At 45.5% G+C, this 16,620-nt stretch overlaps 1 protein-coding gene across 3 annotated transcripts in view; it reads right to left on the bottom strand.

Moving 5' to 3' along the window:
- Positions 1–16,620, bottom strand: part of COLGALT2 (collagen beta(1-O)galactosyltransferase 2) — a 412,958-nt gene that overhangs the window by 244,068 nt on the left and 152,270 nt on the right. The gene's annotated exons all lie outside the window — the stretch shown is intronic.

Below are 16,620 nucleotides of genomic sequence, written 5' to 3'. Positions count from 1 at the left end.
GAAGGACAAGAAAGTACTCATCCGCGTACACTGTGTTTGAACGCCTACATTGCCAAACTAATCTCATTCGAGATTATGCCTTACCGTTTGGTTGAAAGCGAAGCTTTCTGCGAGCTCATGGCCTACGCTGTCCCACGCTATGATCTACCCAGTCGGCACTTCTTTTCTCGAAAAGCCATCCCTGCCCTCCACCGGCATGTGGAAGACCGCATTGTCCATGCACTAAAATAGTCAGTGAGTGGAAAGGTGCACCTCACAACAGATGCATGGACCAGTAGGCATGGCCAGGGCCGTTACGTGTCCATCACTGCGCACTGGGTTAATGTGGCTCCACAGGGGACAGCGGCGGTGGAACAGTGCTGCCTAGCCCACGGTATAGGAAACAGTTCGCTGTAGGCTTTCGACCCTCCTCCTCCTCCTCTTCCATAAGCGAAAGCTCGTCCACAGAGCGCAGTCGCACGAGCACTCCTTCCGCAGCTGACACTGTTGCACATGAGGTATCCCACTATCGAACAGCTAGTGGTAAGCGTCAGCAGGCTGTGTTAAAGATGATGTCTTTGGGCGACAACAGACACACCACGGAGGTACTGGCCGACTACTTGCAGCGACAAACTGAGTCATGGCTGGGCAGTCTACATCTTGAGGCAGGCAAGGTAGTCAGTGATAACGGCCATAATTTTGTGGCAGTCATAACCCGTGCAAAACTAACACACATACCTTGCCTGGCTCACACCTTGAACCTGGTGGTGCAGTGCTTCCTAAATAATTATCCGGAGTTAACATCACTGCTCCATAAGGTGCGAATATTGTGCTCACACATCCATCGCTCGGCCATACACTCCAGTCGTATGCAGAAGCTGCAGCGATTGCTTCACTTCCCCAAGCACCGCCTAATAATAGACGTTGCAACAAGGTGGAACTCCACCCTGCACATGGTTGAGAGGCTGTGTGAACAGAGGCAGACTGTAATGCATTTGAGGGAGGATACACGGGCAGGCAGTTTGAGGGAAGACATGGAATTGTCGGGTGTGCAGTGGTCAAAGCTGAAATACCTCTGCAAAGTCCTTCAGTGTTTTGAGGAATGCACGCGGCTGGTAAGCGCAGACGACGCCATCAAAAGCATGAGCATCCCACTTATGCGTCTGCTCATGCAAAGCTTGACGCAGATTAAGGATCTGGCATCTGCAGCAGAGGAGGAGGAACAGGAGGAGGAGGAGGGAAGCCTTGCTGACAGTCAGCCATTGTCTGTCAGGGAACTGTCCTGGACGAGGTGGAGGAGGAAGAAGAGAAGGAGGATGAAGGGGATGATTATTTTGGGCAGGAGGATGCTTCTGAGGCGGCAAGAGAAAATGTTGGCGTTCCAAGGTCAGGTACAGTGTTTGTGCGTGACTGTAGGGATGTGGGTTTGCCAGAAAGTGCTCCTCCACCCAGCAGTGGCAGTGCTTTATTGACACCTGGAACATTGGCCCACATGTGCGATTATGCCATGCAGATCCTATAAAGGGACCCCTGCATTGCCAAAATGATGAAGGATGACGACTACTGGCTGGCCAGCATCCTCGATCCACGCTACAAAGGCAAATTACACAATATCATGCCACAGGAGAACCTAGAGATAATATTGGCTAACAAACAAGCAACTCTGGTAAACCGTTTGAGGCTTTCCCAGCACACAGCAGCGGCGCTGGATCTCCCACGAGCTGTAGTGAGCACAATGGAAGAGGTGCTCGTGGTGCACACAGCTGAAGTGGCGCTGGAGTCAGGGGTTTAATGACCATGTTGTGGAATGATTTCTCAAGTACCGCTCACATGACTGCTAATACTGCATTGATTAAAAGTGACAGGAGACAGCAGTTGTCAACTATGGTTGCAAACTACTTCTCCTCCCATATCAATGATCTTCCTCACAGGTCATTCCCCTTTGACTATTGGGCCTCTAAACTGGACACCTGGTCTGAATTGGCACACTATGCCTTACAGGAGCTCGCTTGCCCTGCTGCTAGTGTGTTATCTGTAAGAGTCTTCAATGCTGCTGGATCAATCCTAACAGAAAAAAGGACCCGTCTGTCGACCCAAAATGTTGATGCTCTAACCTTCATTAAAATGAACCATGCATGGGTTTCAAAGAATTTAGTCCCACCTTCCCCTGATGACACATAGGTTGCCTGAAAACTGCCTTGCCTTTGTCCTCCTCTTCCTCGGACTTGCCCAATTCCGTCATTTGAAACAGCTGAATGTCCAGCCTACACATCAACATATGCCATTTTTTAAACCTCCTTAACTGGGCTTCCCACCCCCCCAAGGGCTGGGGTCAACACCTGGCGCACCCGGGCAAGTGCCATTGTTCTGGTGGATGGGCCCACTGGTGGCCGACGGCACTGGCACAGGGCCCCTCATAGTACAATACAGTGTCTCTGACGGTGAGGGGGCCCACTCGCCGTCAGACACACCAGCGTACTATGAGGGGCCCTGTGCCAGTACCGTCGACCACGAGTGTGCCCCCCTGCTTGGTCCAGGCCACAGCACTTGCAAGTTGCAATACTTACCTCTCCCTGCTCCACCGCTTTGTAGTCTGGGCAGTTAAATCCTTCACAGGGACGGCCACTAGAAATTTGGTGTTTTGATCGATGATGGTTAAGATGTAGCTATGGCCTGTCCTGCCGGCCTCTACCTTCAGATGATCATTGGCTACCATTTGTAATGGACGTCAACTTACAAGCGGATGCAGTGGTTCTTTATGATCACCTTTCACAGTTGTGATAGTCACAGACGTGTGACATTCCTGCCAGCATTTTTCAATGTCTCCACTCATGCCATTCCAATAGAATCACCTACGGCCTGTGGCTTCTGTCTTTTGCACTCCAAAATGACCAGACACATCATGATAGGCAGTGAGGACCATGTCTACATCTCTCCCTGTGATCACAATTTGATGGAGACAAGTATCGGTGATGTGATTCACGCTACTGTGATAAAGCAATCCTTTCTTCACAAAGAACCATTTTCGCTGTCTCCACAGACACAGTAATTGAGGGTCTGCATCGCCTCTGCAACATCTACTGGGAGGTTTTCCCGCGATGAGTAATTCCCAAATTTCTGCTAACACTCGACTTTCCGTCTGTACTTGTATCCATGTAGTTTCCAGTAGCGGAGAGTCTGGACTGGCTTACTGAGATTGAAATATAAACGAAGATTTAAAAGTACCACAACACTGTATACTGTTGTACGCTTCGAATACCTTTCCCTTTTTCTACTTTTTAAATTCTGGTGTAATACATAGTGAGCCTGTGAGTGTCTGTGTCTGACTCCGGAAGTATAGATGGAAATTTACAATTACCCCTAGACTGAATGCACCTGGTATGTGCTGATACAGTACCTTTGTTCAAAATTTTTTATTACGGTATCATCCATAGTGAGTGAGCAAATGTGGTTTACGCCTTCTATATATACGGTGAATCAGAGATACCAATTTTTACCCTATACTCGATACAGCTTGTATCTTGTTATACAGTACCTTTGTTCGACATTTAGTATTACGGTCAAATCTATACTGAGTAAGCATCTTAGAGTGACTACAGGACTATGTATACGGAGATTTCAATCGTACCCTATAATATATATACTTGATATCTTGTTATCCAGTACCTTTTTTACAACATTTTTTATTATGGTCAAACCCAGACTGAGTGAGCGTCTGAGGGTGACTCCGGAAATATATACAGAGATTTCAAATTTGGCCAACACTGTATACAGCTGTACGCTTTTGATACAGTAACCTTTTTTGCTGTTTAGATTCTGGTGTAATCCATAATGAGCCTGTGAACGTCTTTTTTTTACTCCGGAACTATATTTGGAGATTTAAGATTACCCCAACACTGTATACAGCTGTATGCTTGTGTTACATTACCCATTTACAGCTTTTCAGATTCTTGTGTAATCCATACTGGGCCTGAGAGCATTTGTGTCTGCCTCCTGAAATATATACGGAGATTCCTATTGTTTACACTATACTATATATACATTTTATCTGGAGATACTGTACCCTTTTTCAACTTTTTATTTTATTGTGTACTCCATACTGAGCCTGTGAACGTCTGTGCATGACTCATGAAATATATGCGGAGATTTACTGTTATCCCTAGACTGTATAGAGCTGTACGCTTCTGATACAGTACCATATATCTGCTGGTATTTTGTGTCCATTTTCCAAAACATGAGGAAGTATGGTGGAAGAGGATGCGGATGTGGGCATGGGGGGCCACCTGGTACTGATGGTGGTGGTGGTGCATCTGTTGGTAGTGTCAAAAACACAATAGCAGCTAAGGCAGGAGGTGTTGAGCCTGCGTCATGGTGTAGCTCCGGAAGGCCTGTAAGGCTCCCTTTTCTGGGAGTAGGTAGACTGCTTTTAAAGCCGAAGCATCAGGAACTGTTTTTGTCTTACATTGCTGAAACAGTCTCCAGCTCTATCGCCTCCTCTTCTGAAGTTTAAAAAAATGCAAGCACTGAGTCGTCAGTGCAGGCTTCTGGTCAGGAGCATCCATTTTCCTTGTGTCCTTCACCCACACCAAAAGTGAAGGATGCGGCAGCACACACTTCAGATTACTCCATGGAGCTCTTTTCACATACCATGCCTGGGTTAATTAAAAATGGGGCCCATCATATACTGGAGCATTCTAGATGGGGGACATCAGACACTGGAGCAGCAATTACAGGGCCCATTATACAATGGAGAATTAGAAATGGAGCCCATTATATATGGAGCATTATTTTGGCCCCTAAGACACTGGAGCATCATCCATGGGGCCCATCATATACTGGAGCATTCTAAATGGGGCAGATCAGACACTGGAGCAACATCTATGGGGCACATTATACACTGGAGCATTAAAAATGGGGCCCATTATATATGGAGCATTATTTGGGCCCATAAGACACTGGAGCATCATCCATGGGGCCCATCATATACTGGAGCATTCTAAATGGGGCAGATCAGAAACTGGAGCAGCATCTATGGGGCACATTATACACTGGAGCATTAAAAATGGGGCCCATTATATATGGAGCATTATTTGGGCCCATAAGACACTGGAGCATCATCCATGGGGCCCATCATATACTGGAGCATTCTAAATGGGGCAGATCAGACACTGGAGCAGCATCTATGGGCCACATTATACACTGGAGCATTACAAATGGGACCCATTATATATGGAGCATTATTTGAGCCCATAACACACTGGAGCATCGTCCATGGGGACCATCATATACTGTAACATTATGTGGAGCTCATCATATACTGTATGGAACATTATATGTGACCAATTATTCTGTATGGAGAAATATATGGGGCTCATTATTCTGTATGGCGCACAATGTGGTGGCCATAATACTGTATGGAGTATTATACTGTCCTTTTTTTTGAGCTATTGTACAATTTAAAATAGATCAGTCATGTCATGTAAGCAGTGAAGTATTTCTCGTTGTACTATACCTATATTTCTGTGCCGTATCGGAGCATCATGAGTTGTGGTATGTGTTAAAGGGGCGCACTGACACTCTTTGGCCCAGGGCACACGAAAACCTGGAGCCAGCCCTACCCCCCACAACTTTAGCCAAATAACCCCCAGTTTTCAATGCGTAACTATTATTATGAAGTAAATTAAGGTTGACAAGCTTCAGTAATAAGAATTGATGTTTTTGGCACTGAAATGGGCACTGTAAGTGTGTTTACTGTCCTCCGCTCCCTGCCGAATTTGCTTCCCCATTGACTTGCATTGGGTTTCGTGTTTTAGTCGGCCTCCGACTTATTGCTATAGTTGGCCGATTTCGTTCGACCCGACTTTTGCGAAAGTCGGATTTCATGAAACCCGACTCGACCCTAAAAAAGGCAAAGTCGCTCATCTCTAATAAGACCAAAGTCAGCGCAGCCGTTTACCAGGAAATTTTAGAGCACTTCATGTTTCCCTCTGCCGACAAGATTTTTGAAGATGGAAATTTCATTCTCCAGCAGGACTTGGCACCTGTCCACACTTCCAAAAGTATCAATACCTGGTTTAAAAATAACAGTATCACTGTGCTTGATTGGCCAGCAAACTCGCCTGACCTTAACCCCATAGAGAATCTATGGGATATTGTCAAGAGGATGTGTCATGAAAAGGGTGGATGCCCTTTGGCCGGCACACAGCTATCACATGTGCAGGGGGGCTTATCTTAGTTATCCCACCACTGCCACAATGTGATGAAAACAGCAAGCTAGTCTTGACCTATCAATTTACCGCAGGGGGGCTTATTTTAGTTATCCCACCACTGCCAACACTGTGTTACAAACTGCAGGGATTTATGTATATGCCACTTTCTGGTTCTGCTTTGGAACTTGCAGCTCTCCGGCGCACCCCTTACCCTCAGGTCAGTCAGGGAACTGCACCTAAGATATTTGGTCGCCGGCTGGGCCGCTTTCACCGTGGACTGGCTATCAGGCACGTAGCAGTGAGGGAATTATAAATTGCTCTGGCCACAGCCAAACAATCAGCTTATAAAACCCATTCCGTCACTGCCAGCTTACCCACCTAGCCCAGAACACACTTCGCTGCCACAAGCTTTGACTTCTTAATTAATAATAATTAATTATAGAGGGTCCAAAGCTACCCCAAATTAGTAGCATAATCAACTACATGCACGTGCAATTTGTTACAGAGCATAGAGAGACAAAACGAATAATTTTATATTTTACTCCAAAAGGTAGGCAATGTTTACAGAAGGTATAAAAAGATTTTACAGTATGAGATAATTAAAGTATGTACAAAGCAATTACAAAATAAAAGGAGGATTAACACAGAAATAAACACTCACATGTTGCTTAGATCATTCCAGGCTAACCAGGCTGCGGGGAGGGGCGACACATCAAAATGCATGGAGGGTCTCGATGCAACAGCATCCAGGCAGCAACTGTGGGTTGGGCTGACTGACAGTAACTTATACTTGAAGGCTGTGACATCACTAAAGTGGGTTGAGTTACCACCGCCCTCCCCTTTTCCAGAGTTACAGATTTGGTTCTGGAAACTTCTAATGATCATAACTGGGCTGGAGAACTTAGCAGACTAATGGCAGAAGCCTCACTCATCTGGTCTTGAAATTACCTAACTTTTGAAATCAAACACTGGCTGTCTATTCAACTCTGTTCAGGAGAAATCCATTTCTCAGGTTCTGCTGGCACTGGAACCGTGAAAAACACAGGCAAAGAAGCTCCGTCGATGCACGTCCAAGATATGTCATTTTCATATTTCTAACATAAACTCACGTCGGGTTATTATGACCAAATGATTAGATTCTAATTATAGGCTATGAGAGAGCCACGCACATGGGGGAAGACAAAGAGCATTCCTTAGGGGGAGGGAAGGAGTGAGGAGATAGAGGAAGGATTTAATTACATGCAGGCTAGGAAAACACAAAGCTTCAGTTGCTGAGGGGAAGGGGGGGTCACTTGTCCCTGACAGCTCTGAAGGAAGCAGAAAGTTCTAGAAACTGGGTTAACAAGGGAAATCATAGGTCATATTCACATTATCGTGACAGGAAGATGAGAGACACCAGACCCAACAATGCAGACGAGCTGAAGGCTGCTATCAAAACAACCTGGGCTTCTAAAACACCTCAGCAGTGCCATAGGATGATCGCCTTCATGCCACACCACATTGATGCAGTAATTGATGCAAAAGGAGCCCTGACCAAGTATTGAGTGCATTTTCTGAATATACATTTCAGGAGGCCATCATCTCGGATTTTAAAATCATTTTTCAAGCTTGTGTTATCAAGTATTCTAATTTACTGAGGTACATCACAAAACAATCACTGACCTCAGGGAGACCAGTCAAAGAAAACACTGCGGCAGCCGGCAAAGGCGCTGAATCAGTGAAATCCTAGGTGCATTGCTCCCTGGGAAATACGAATATGCAAATAAAGTCCGTGGAGCTTCATTTAAGAGTCTCAAACACGGGACTAGCTAGATCTTCCTCCAGGGAAGGACCCAGCCAAGGAGTGGCTCCTTTTGTAAACCACCATTACCACCATATTAAGTGGTCCTTTAAGTCAATATCCAGCTCTTTACGAGTTTACAGATATGACAAGGGAAATACCAAGGCCAGGTATCCATCCACAGACAGCTGTTTCGGGGTGTTGCCCCTCATCAGTGTGGAGTAGGATTCTGGCTAGGTGGGAGCAATGGCTAGTAGACCAACATCACGAAACAATCACTGACCTCCAGGAGACCAGTCAAAGAAAACACTGCGGCAGCCAGCAAAGGCTCTCAATCAGTGAAATCCTAGGTCTCCCTGAGGTCAGTGGCCTTGGTATTTCCCTTGTCATATCTGTAAACTCGTAAAGAGCTGGATATTGACTTAAAGGGCCACTTAATATTGTGGTAATGGTGGTTTCCGAAAGGAGCCACTCCTTGGCTGGGTCCTTCCCTGGAGGAAGATCTGGCTAGTCCCGTGTTTGAGACTCTGAAATGAGGCTCCATGGACTTTATTTGCATATTCGAATTTACTGAGGTAATGACTTTTGGGTTTTCATTTGCTGTAAGCCACAATCATTAATAGTAGCAATAGTGAGTGATATTCTAATTTTGTGAGAAGTACCTGTATGTACGGTATTACATATCTATCCTACTGAATCTTTCTTTTTTCTCCAACAGCAGCGCTCAGCTGGAGTCAAGCAGAAAAATTTAAAACCTATGGCCACATCAAAATAAGCACTGGATGGCTGCTAGCCAAATGGTCAGCCAAGGCACTGACTCTGGTGAGTGTGCCTATTACATTAGTACAGGGAAATAAGTGGACACCAGACAACTCCACTGCCTGTTTACCACCAATCTCTGGCGTCGGCTGATGGGTCTACTATACCCATTAGCCTACGCCTGCTGCTGCTGCTGCTAATAACAGCGAGAGCAGGTGCTGCTGAGTATTCATCAGATGGCACCTGCAGTCTAAGTAAAAAATTAAATTTAAAAAAACAAGAGGTGGGTTCCCCTGTATTTTTGATAATTTTTTTATTATTGCTGTGTGTTTATTTACAATATAACTGTAGGATTAATAATGGATAGGTGTCTTATAGACGCCTCTCTATTACTAAGCTGTGGGTTTGATGTCACCGGACAATACAAAGGTAACTGTTGTGAGTTCATTTTCCCCTTCGTCACTGAGGTCTGGTGAACTCCCTATTCAGGTAAAGGAAGGTAATGAGCCTGATTATCAGGCACCTGAGTCTAATGAGGATGACTGGCTGAGTGGAGTCACTGACTGGATATAAGGCTGCCGACGCCCTTCTGCCCTGCGGGTGATTTCTCTGTGGACTTCTAGGACACCAGTCTGATTCCTGCTTCCCTAAAGCTAAGTTTTCTGCTTTGCCTGTTTGCATTTATGTTTTGTTTTTGTTTTCCTTGCTTTTCTGGATTCTGCCATTCCCTGCTGGGTTGAGCTGAATCTCCTTTTGCCGGTTGCTCTGTCTTCAGAATATTCCTGAGTACTGACATAGCTTTTTTGAAGCCTAGCGTCTTCAGGGCCTTTTTCACTGTCAGTCTGTTGGCTCTTATTTTCATAGGGTTTTTCACGGATTGCAGACAGCAGCCTTCCTGTCCTTTCCTATCTAGGTAGTTTGGGCCCCGTCTTTGCTCAGTCTATCTTTCTGTCTGTGTTAGTGTTTTCATCTTGCTTCACCGTCATTATATGTTGGGGGCTGCCTATTGCTTTGGGGTCTGCTCTGGGGCAGTTTAGATTTCCCCTTTCTTTCTTTAGGCCTATTTAATTCTCCGGCTGTGATCGAGGGGTCTAGGGCATCGTAGGAACCCCCCATGGCTACTGTTAGTTGTTGTGATAGGATCAGGGGTCTGCAATCCGATAGCTGCCAACCTCTCTGGTTTTCTGGACTTAGCTAGCAGTTCTGTTTTTGCCTCCTACGGTGACTCAATCATAACAGGTAACATTAACCCCACAAATATGAACCCCACTTGCCACAGGGCAAGTGGTAAGAGCCAGGCAAAGCTCTAGTATTGGCACATTTGATAGACGTACCTTTTCTGGGTGGCTGTGGGCTACTATTTTTAGGCTGGAGGGGCCAATATCCAGTAAGACGCTGGGTGAGAACGAGACAACTGTTGGTGCAATAGTAAGAAAAATAAATAAATACAAAATGACTGTCAATAGACATCGAACTGGGGCACCATGCAAAATCTATCCTTGATCATGAGGAAGGTTAGAGATCAGCCTAAAACTACACAGGGGGGAACTTGTTAATGATCTCAAGGCAGCTGGAACCGCAGCCACCAAGAAAACCGTTGGTAACACATTACGCCTTAAAGGTTTAAAATCCTGCAGTGCCCGCAAGGTCCCCCTGCTCAAGAAGGCACATGTGCAGGCCCATCTGAAGTTTGCCAATGAACACCTGGATGATTCTGTGAGTGATTGTGAGAAGGTGCTGTGGTCATATGAGGCAAAAATTAAGCTCTTTGGCCTTACCCGTTACCTCTCCACTCACTCCCTCCTAGACCCTTCACAGTCTAGCTTCCGACCCCTACATTCGACTGAAACTGCACTCATCAAAGTTACCAATGACCTTCTGACAGCAAAATGTAACGGTGAACACTCTCTGCTCATTCTTTCCGACCTTTCTGCAGCTTTCGACACTGTTGACCACCGTCTCCTACTCCATAGGCTCCAATCACTAGGCATTAAGGATATCGCTCTCTCCTGGTTCTCTTCCTATCTCTCTGACCGCTCCTTCAGTGTTTTGTTCGCTGGCTCCACGTCATCTCCTCTTCCTCTTGCAGTCGGGGTACCTCAGGGCTCAGTACTTGGCCCCCTTCTCTTCTCTCTTTACATGGCCCCAAATGGACAGACCATCAGCAGATTTGGCTTTCAGTACCATCTTTATGCTGATGACACACAACTATACATGTCATCCCCCGACCTTACCCCCGCTGTACTACAGAACGCCAGTGACTGTCTGTTCGCAGTCTCCAACATCATGTCCGCTCTCTATCTGAAACTCAACCTCTCCAAAACTGAACTTCTTCTGCTCCCGCTGTCTACTAAATTCCCTAAATCTGACATTTCCCTCTCCGTGGGTGGCACCATAATAACACCCCAGCAGCAGGCACGCTGTCTGGGCGTTATGTTTGACACCAATCTCTCCTTCACATCCCATATATAATCTCTTGCCCGCTATTGCAGCTTACACCTAAAGAACATCTCCAGAATTCACCCTTTTCTCACCATGGAAACAACAAAGACCCTCACTGTCGCCTTCATCCACTCCCGCCTGGACTACTGCAATGCTCTAATAATTGGCCTCCCCATTACTCAACTTTCCCCTCTCCAGTCCATACTTAATGTAGCAGCCAGGGTCATCCATCTGGCTAATCAGTACTTGGACGCGTCCGCTCTTTGCCAATCTTTACATTGGCTGCCCATTCATTATAGGATCCAATTCAAAGTACTTGTTCTCACCCACAAAGCTCTCCACAGTGCGGCACCCCCCTACATCTCCTCCCTCATTTTTATCAGCCTAGCCAACCGCTGCGCTCTACAAAAGAATTTTAACTAACCTCTGCACTAATCCGCACCTCCCACTACTGACTCCAGGACTTCTCCCACGCTGTGCCAATCCTCTGGAGTGCTCTACCCCAAGAAATTAGGACTATCCACAATTTGCACAGTTTTAGGCGCTCCCTCAAAACACATCTGTTCAGAGCAGTCTATCACATTCACTAATCAAAGTCATTTTATGTGTAAGTGTGCGTGTGTAGCCCATTCACTATCTCTATCCCCCACTTTCACAAGATGGCTGGACCATCATTGTAAATACATCATTGTAAATACACACCTGTACTTTGTATCTCCCCCACCTCATTGTAGATTGTAAGCTCTCACGAGCAGGTTTGTCTTATTTTACTTTAATTATTGTATTGTTAACGTTGTTACTTATAACTTGTGTTTTGAAACTGTTAAACTGTAAAGCGCTGCGGAATATGTTGGCGCTATATAAATAAAGATTATTATTATTAACTCAACTCGCTGTGTATGGAGAAAGAGAAATGCTGCATATGACCCAAAGAACACTGTCCCCACTGTCAAGCATGGAGGTGGTAACATGTTTTGGGGGTGTTTGTCTGCTAAGGGTACAGGACTACTTCACTGCACCAATGGAAGAATGGATGCAATGGAGCAATGTACTGTAAAATTCTGAGTGACAACCTCCTTCCCTCTGCCAGGACATTAAGAATGGGTCGTGACTGGGTCTTCCAGCAAGACAATGACCCAAAACATACAGCCAAAGCAACAAAGGAGTGGCTCAAAAAGAAGCACATTAAGGTCATGGAGTGGCCTAGACAGTCTCCAGACTCTAATCCCAGAGAAAACTTAAGGAGGGAGTTGAAGTTCGGAATTGCAAAGCGACAGTCTCAAAATCTTAATGATTTAGAGATGATCTGCAAAGAGGAGTGGACCAAAATTCTTCCTGACATGTACGTGGGTCGCCCTCTCAGGGCCGTGGGGTACTCGGTGCCAGGCCGGTGTCAGTGGGATGTGTCACAGCGGCAGTGACCCGGACCGTGGCCCTGGGCGCCCAAGTAATGGGGAAATTGTGTATGGTGGAATAGTTTGTGACGCCACCTGTGGTGTTCGGCAAGTGAGATGTTAGGCCGACGGTGCTTGCAGATCCTCTGGGGCTGGTGATGGGTTGCAGCTAAGATGGTGAAGCTCCCCACAGGTGGAGCTGTAGCCCCAGGGCAGTGTAGATGTAGGGGAAGAGGAGAGGCGCAGGTAGTGTAGAAGCTGGTACCCAGATGTAGCAGTGCTGGGTGTGTTGGCGCAAGAATCAATGGAGGACATCAGGGCTTTCAGTTCCAAAGCTTTACTCACAGTCTGTAGTACACACAGGTGCCGGCCTCCGTGCCATGTCCTTCGGGTCAGGGACTCAGCCAACCTCCTGGCAAGATGGAATGCTCCCTTCCAACGCTCCGCCAACATGTGCCTTTCTGAACGTCTCTTATAGCGCCTTTTGGTGTGAAGATCTCCTAGTACTGAGTTACACTCGAGTTCCTCCTAACTGATGTTCCCAAGAACTCTACTTGTACAGCAGACAGCTGTAGCCTGCTTCGGGGACTCCTCACTCCTGAGTCCCTGCTCTCTATCCGTGTTGCTGTTGTGCCCCCAAGTCTTAGATGGGAGTGGTGCATTTACAGCCCACTACTCCACCGGTGTCTGCTGCAGAACTATTAGTGTCCATACAACCTCGGGGACCGGGCCCCAGCCTTGCGCTTAGAACTTCTAGGCAGAGTTCTCTCCTAACCCACGTCCTCTGTGTTCTCATTCTCCAACGTTCCGTACTTGTCTTTCTTTCCTATGGAAGCTCAGTCTTCAGTTCAGTGTCTGTCTCCTTCTTTCCTTTCCCGTGCCAGCAGACCCGGGTCACTCAGGCCTGCTGCAGCACTCCTTCCTCCATCCCTCACTCAGGGATCTTCTTTCCTCACTCCTCTCTGAGTGACTCACTACTCACTGACTGACTGACTGACTTAAATCCTAAATCTTCCCACTCTTTTATGTATTCTAACTCCACCCACCTCCCTGCATGTTTCATGTTCCAAGCAAGGAGCCACCAAAGGTGCTCTGCTACACTCTAAGCAAGAGCCGCAATGTGGCTTTGCTGAACTACCCTGTTGTGTGGGGTGTGAGTGTTGGAGCGTGGTCAGGAGTTCCCGCCTTACCTGGATGGTGGGGCACCACACCTTAGGAGAAGGTGCAGTACCTCTGTGGTGACTGAGCCTCAGGGGCGCCACATACGCAAACCTCATCATCAACTACAAAAAAATGTCTGACTGCTGTGCTTGCCAACAAGGGTTTTGCCACCAAGTATTAAGTCTTGTTTGCCAGAGGGATCAAATACTTTTTCCCCACTGCAAAATGCAAATAAATTTAGATAATTTATACAATGTGATTTTCTGGATTTTATTTTTGATATTCTATCTCTCAATATTTAAAATTAAGCTACCCTTAAAATTATAGACTACTCGTGTCTTTGTCAGTGGGCAAACTTACAGAATCAGCAAGGGATCAAATACTTATTTACCCCACTGTAAGTGTAACAGCTGCAAAACATGTGGGCGTGGGGACACGAATATTTCACTCAAGCACTCACGATACTGGGTACATATCAAAGCACTCAATGCAAATTCGAGTAATGAGCACGCTTGCTTATCACTATTGATGACCTACCCTTAAGATAGGTGTTCAATATCAGATCATAGAATGTGAGAGTTGGAAGGGGCCTCCAGGGTCATCGTGTCCAACCCCATAATCAATGCAGGATTCACTAAACCATCTCAGACAGGTGACTGTCCAGCCTCTGTTTGATGTCTTCCATTGAAGGAGAACTCACCACTTCTCGTGGTAGCCTGCTGCACTCATTGATCACTCTCACTGTGAAAAAGTTTTTTCTAATATCTAATCTGTATCTTCTCCCTTTCTGTTTCATTCCATTGCTTTTCGTGTTTCCATGTGCAAATGAGAATAAGGATAATCCCTCTACACATCAGTGGAGGTGTGACACATATTATGTTTTAATAATTTGCTTACTCATTTTATTATTTAATATTTTTAAACATTTTTTCTTTTCAGTCCCCTGAGGGAACTTAAACCAGCATTTTTAATATATAAAATCATGATCTTTTATAGATGGGCTCAACAGGGGAACCAACTTGCCATTAATGGGGGCTTCAAGAGCTCCCAGCTGCAATAGTAAATCATCAGCACCCTGAAATTGTGTCAAAGGAGGACTGATGGACTCCTGGAATGGCAGCAATTAAAGACTCAACAATTTTGCTCAGAAAGTTAGCTTTGATTGCTGTTGTTACAAGCACATGCTGACTGTATTACATAGCCAGCACTTGCCGGGTATGGTGCAGGTTAAGCGCTTTGAGCCTGCTCCATACTCCCACACCTGACATTTGTCATACATGCACAGTGGATGTCGGGTAGGGATTAATGCCTATGAGTTTAGAATGAGATGCATAAAGAACTCCTGTAGGTAAATGTGCCGCCGTCCCACTACCTTTTACAGAAAGTAAACTTCTCCTGCCGTAGTAGAAGATTGAACTTAGCAATGAATTCCGCAATTGTAGATGATTGCAAAGCCTTCCAATAAAACATGCTTGATTTCCAGGCCTGGTTAAGTATGTAAAAATGGCCAACTCAGGTTTCCCAATTACAGGAGGTTTAGATACACATCTCAGAATACAACGGTGGAATACAAAGTCAGATGACATTAGTAGACTAAAGTAAAAAGAAATGTTATTTCAATTCAATAGCGCCGTATCCTAGGGCAGCTCCACGATGTGAGAAGGTCAGCCTCCAGCACTGCACATCACACAGGGTGACTCAGACTTGAAGGAGTGTGATATTAGTTGTAACATTAGCTGTAATAGTAGCAGTTATCTGCTCCTAGTGTCTACAGAGGTGTTTCTAGGCTTTTTGGCAGCCGGTGCAAAAATTCAGTTTGGCGTGCACTCTCCCATAGCACACATGCTATTTGCACACATTGCCAAATGCTGACGAGCTGCTCTTCCTGACTCTCTCAATGTTCAGTCAAAAACTGAGAGAAGCAGACCGTAAGACTGAATATCGCATATGAGTGATGACTGATGTAACCTGCAGAGCTGAATCCTGACAATGAGGATATTACACGCTGTTATGATTGACATGCATAGGGCTTCTACATACAGGCGAGTGAAGTCATTAGCGGGATCACATGACCTGATCACGCTGGTGATGTCACTATGACCCGGCATTCATCAAAATGTTATACCAGAAATTTGGCTTAAAAATCTTTGATAACTTTCAACCTGAAGTTGCACAATTTTTTTTTACTTTTGACACCAGTTTCACCAAGGTCTAACGAATTCATGACAAGATATGGCGGTCCCTTGCATCAGAAATCTGACTCCAGTTCCTGTAGGTGCAGAGAGGCACACCCCAAGTTTTCAGATGCATAGGCCTCTTAATTAATTGATCTGACTCAATCGCACTCTTCTTCAAAACCTATGTCCTTTCATCCATGTTCACGGAATACAATTAGTCATTCTTCTCTCACCTGACCACAAGGATGATTGAGGGGTGCAACTGAGACCCTTTAGAAAATCTCACTAGAAAAAGTCATTGTCAGATCCCAGAAGGACAATGTGTATCTATATAGATCTGTCCTAGAATTGCTAGCCTCTAATTGTAAGCACTTTTTGCATTTATCCCTTTTTGCTTCATATGATTTTTGATTTTACATACATGATTTTATTATCTACTTTTTGTACCTTTTTATATACTGTAACTTGTTTCCGTATATTAAAATTAAAATGTTTTTTCCTTGCTGCTCTAAATGCACCTTGAAGAGGGGAAGTATAATTGTTGTTGGACCTGTTGAAGCGCAATGTAAGCGCGAAACGATCGTCGTCTGTACTTGCTCCATGGTTTTATCTGTCTGCTGTTGGTAACTTGATGCCACAATAAAGGATTATTTTGCACAGGACGGAATGTGCCTATCCACTTTCTTCTCTATGGAAGTATAGTTGTGTTACCCTGTGGA

This window comes from Dendrobates tinctorius, unplaced genomic scaffold (assembly GCF_039654945.1).
Source record: "Dendrobates tinctorius isolate UK_male_01 unplaced genomic scaffold, ASM3965494v1 ptg000074l, whole genome shotgun sequence".
NCBI lineage: Eukaryota > Metazoa > Chordata > Amphibia > Anura > Dendrobatidae > Dendrobates > Dendrobates tinctorius.
Note: the sequence above shows the minus strand (reverse complement) of the source record. Positions and strands in the feature narration are given on the sequence as shown.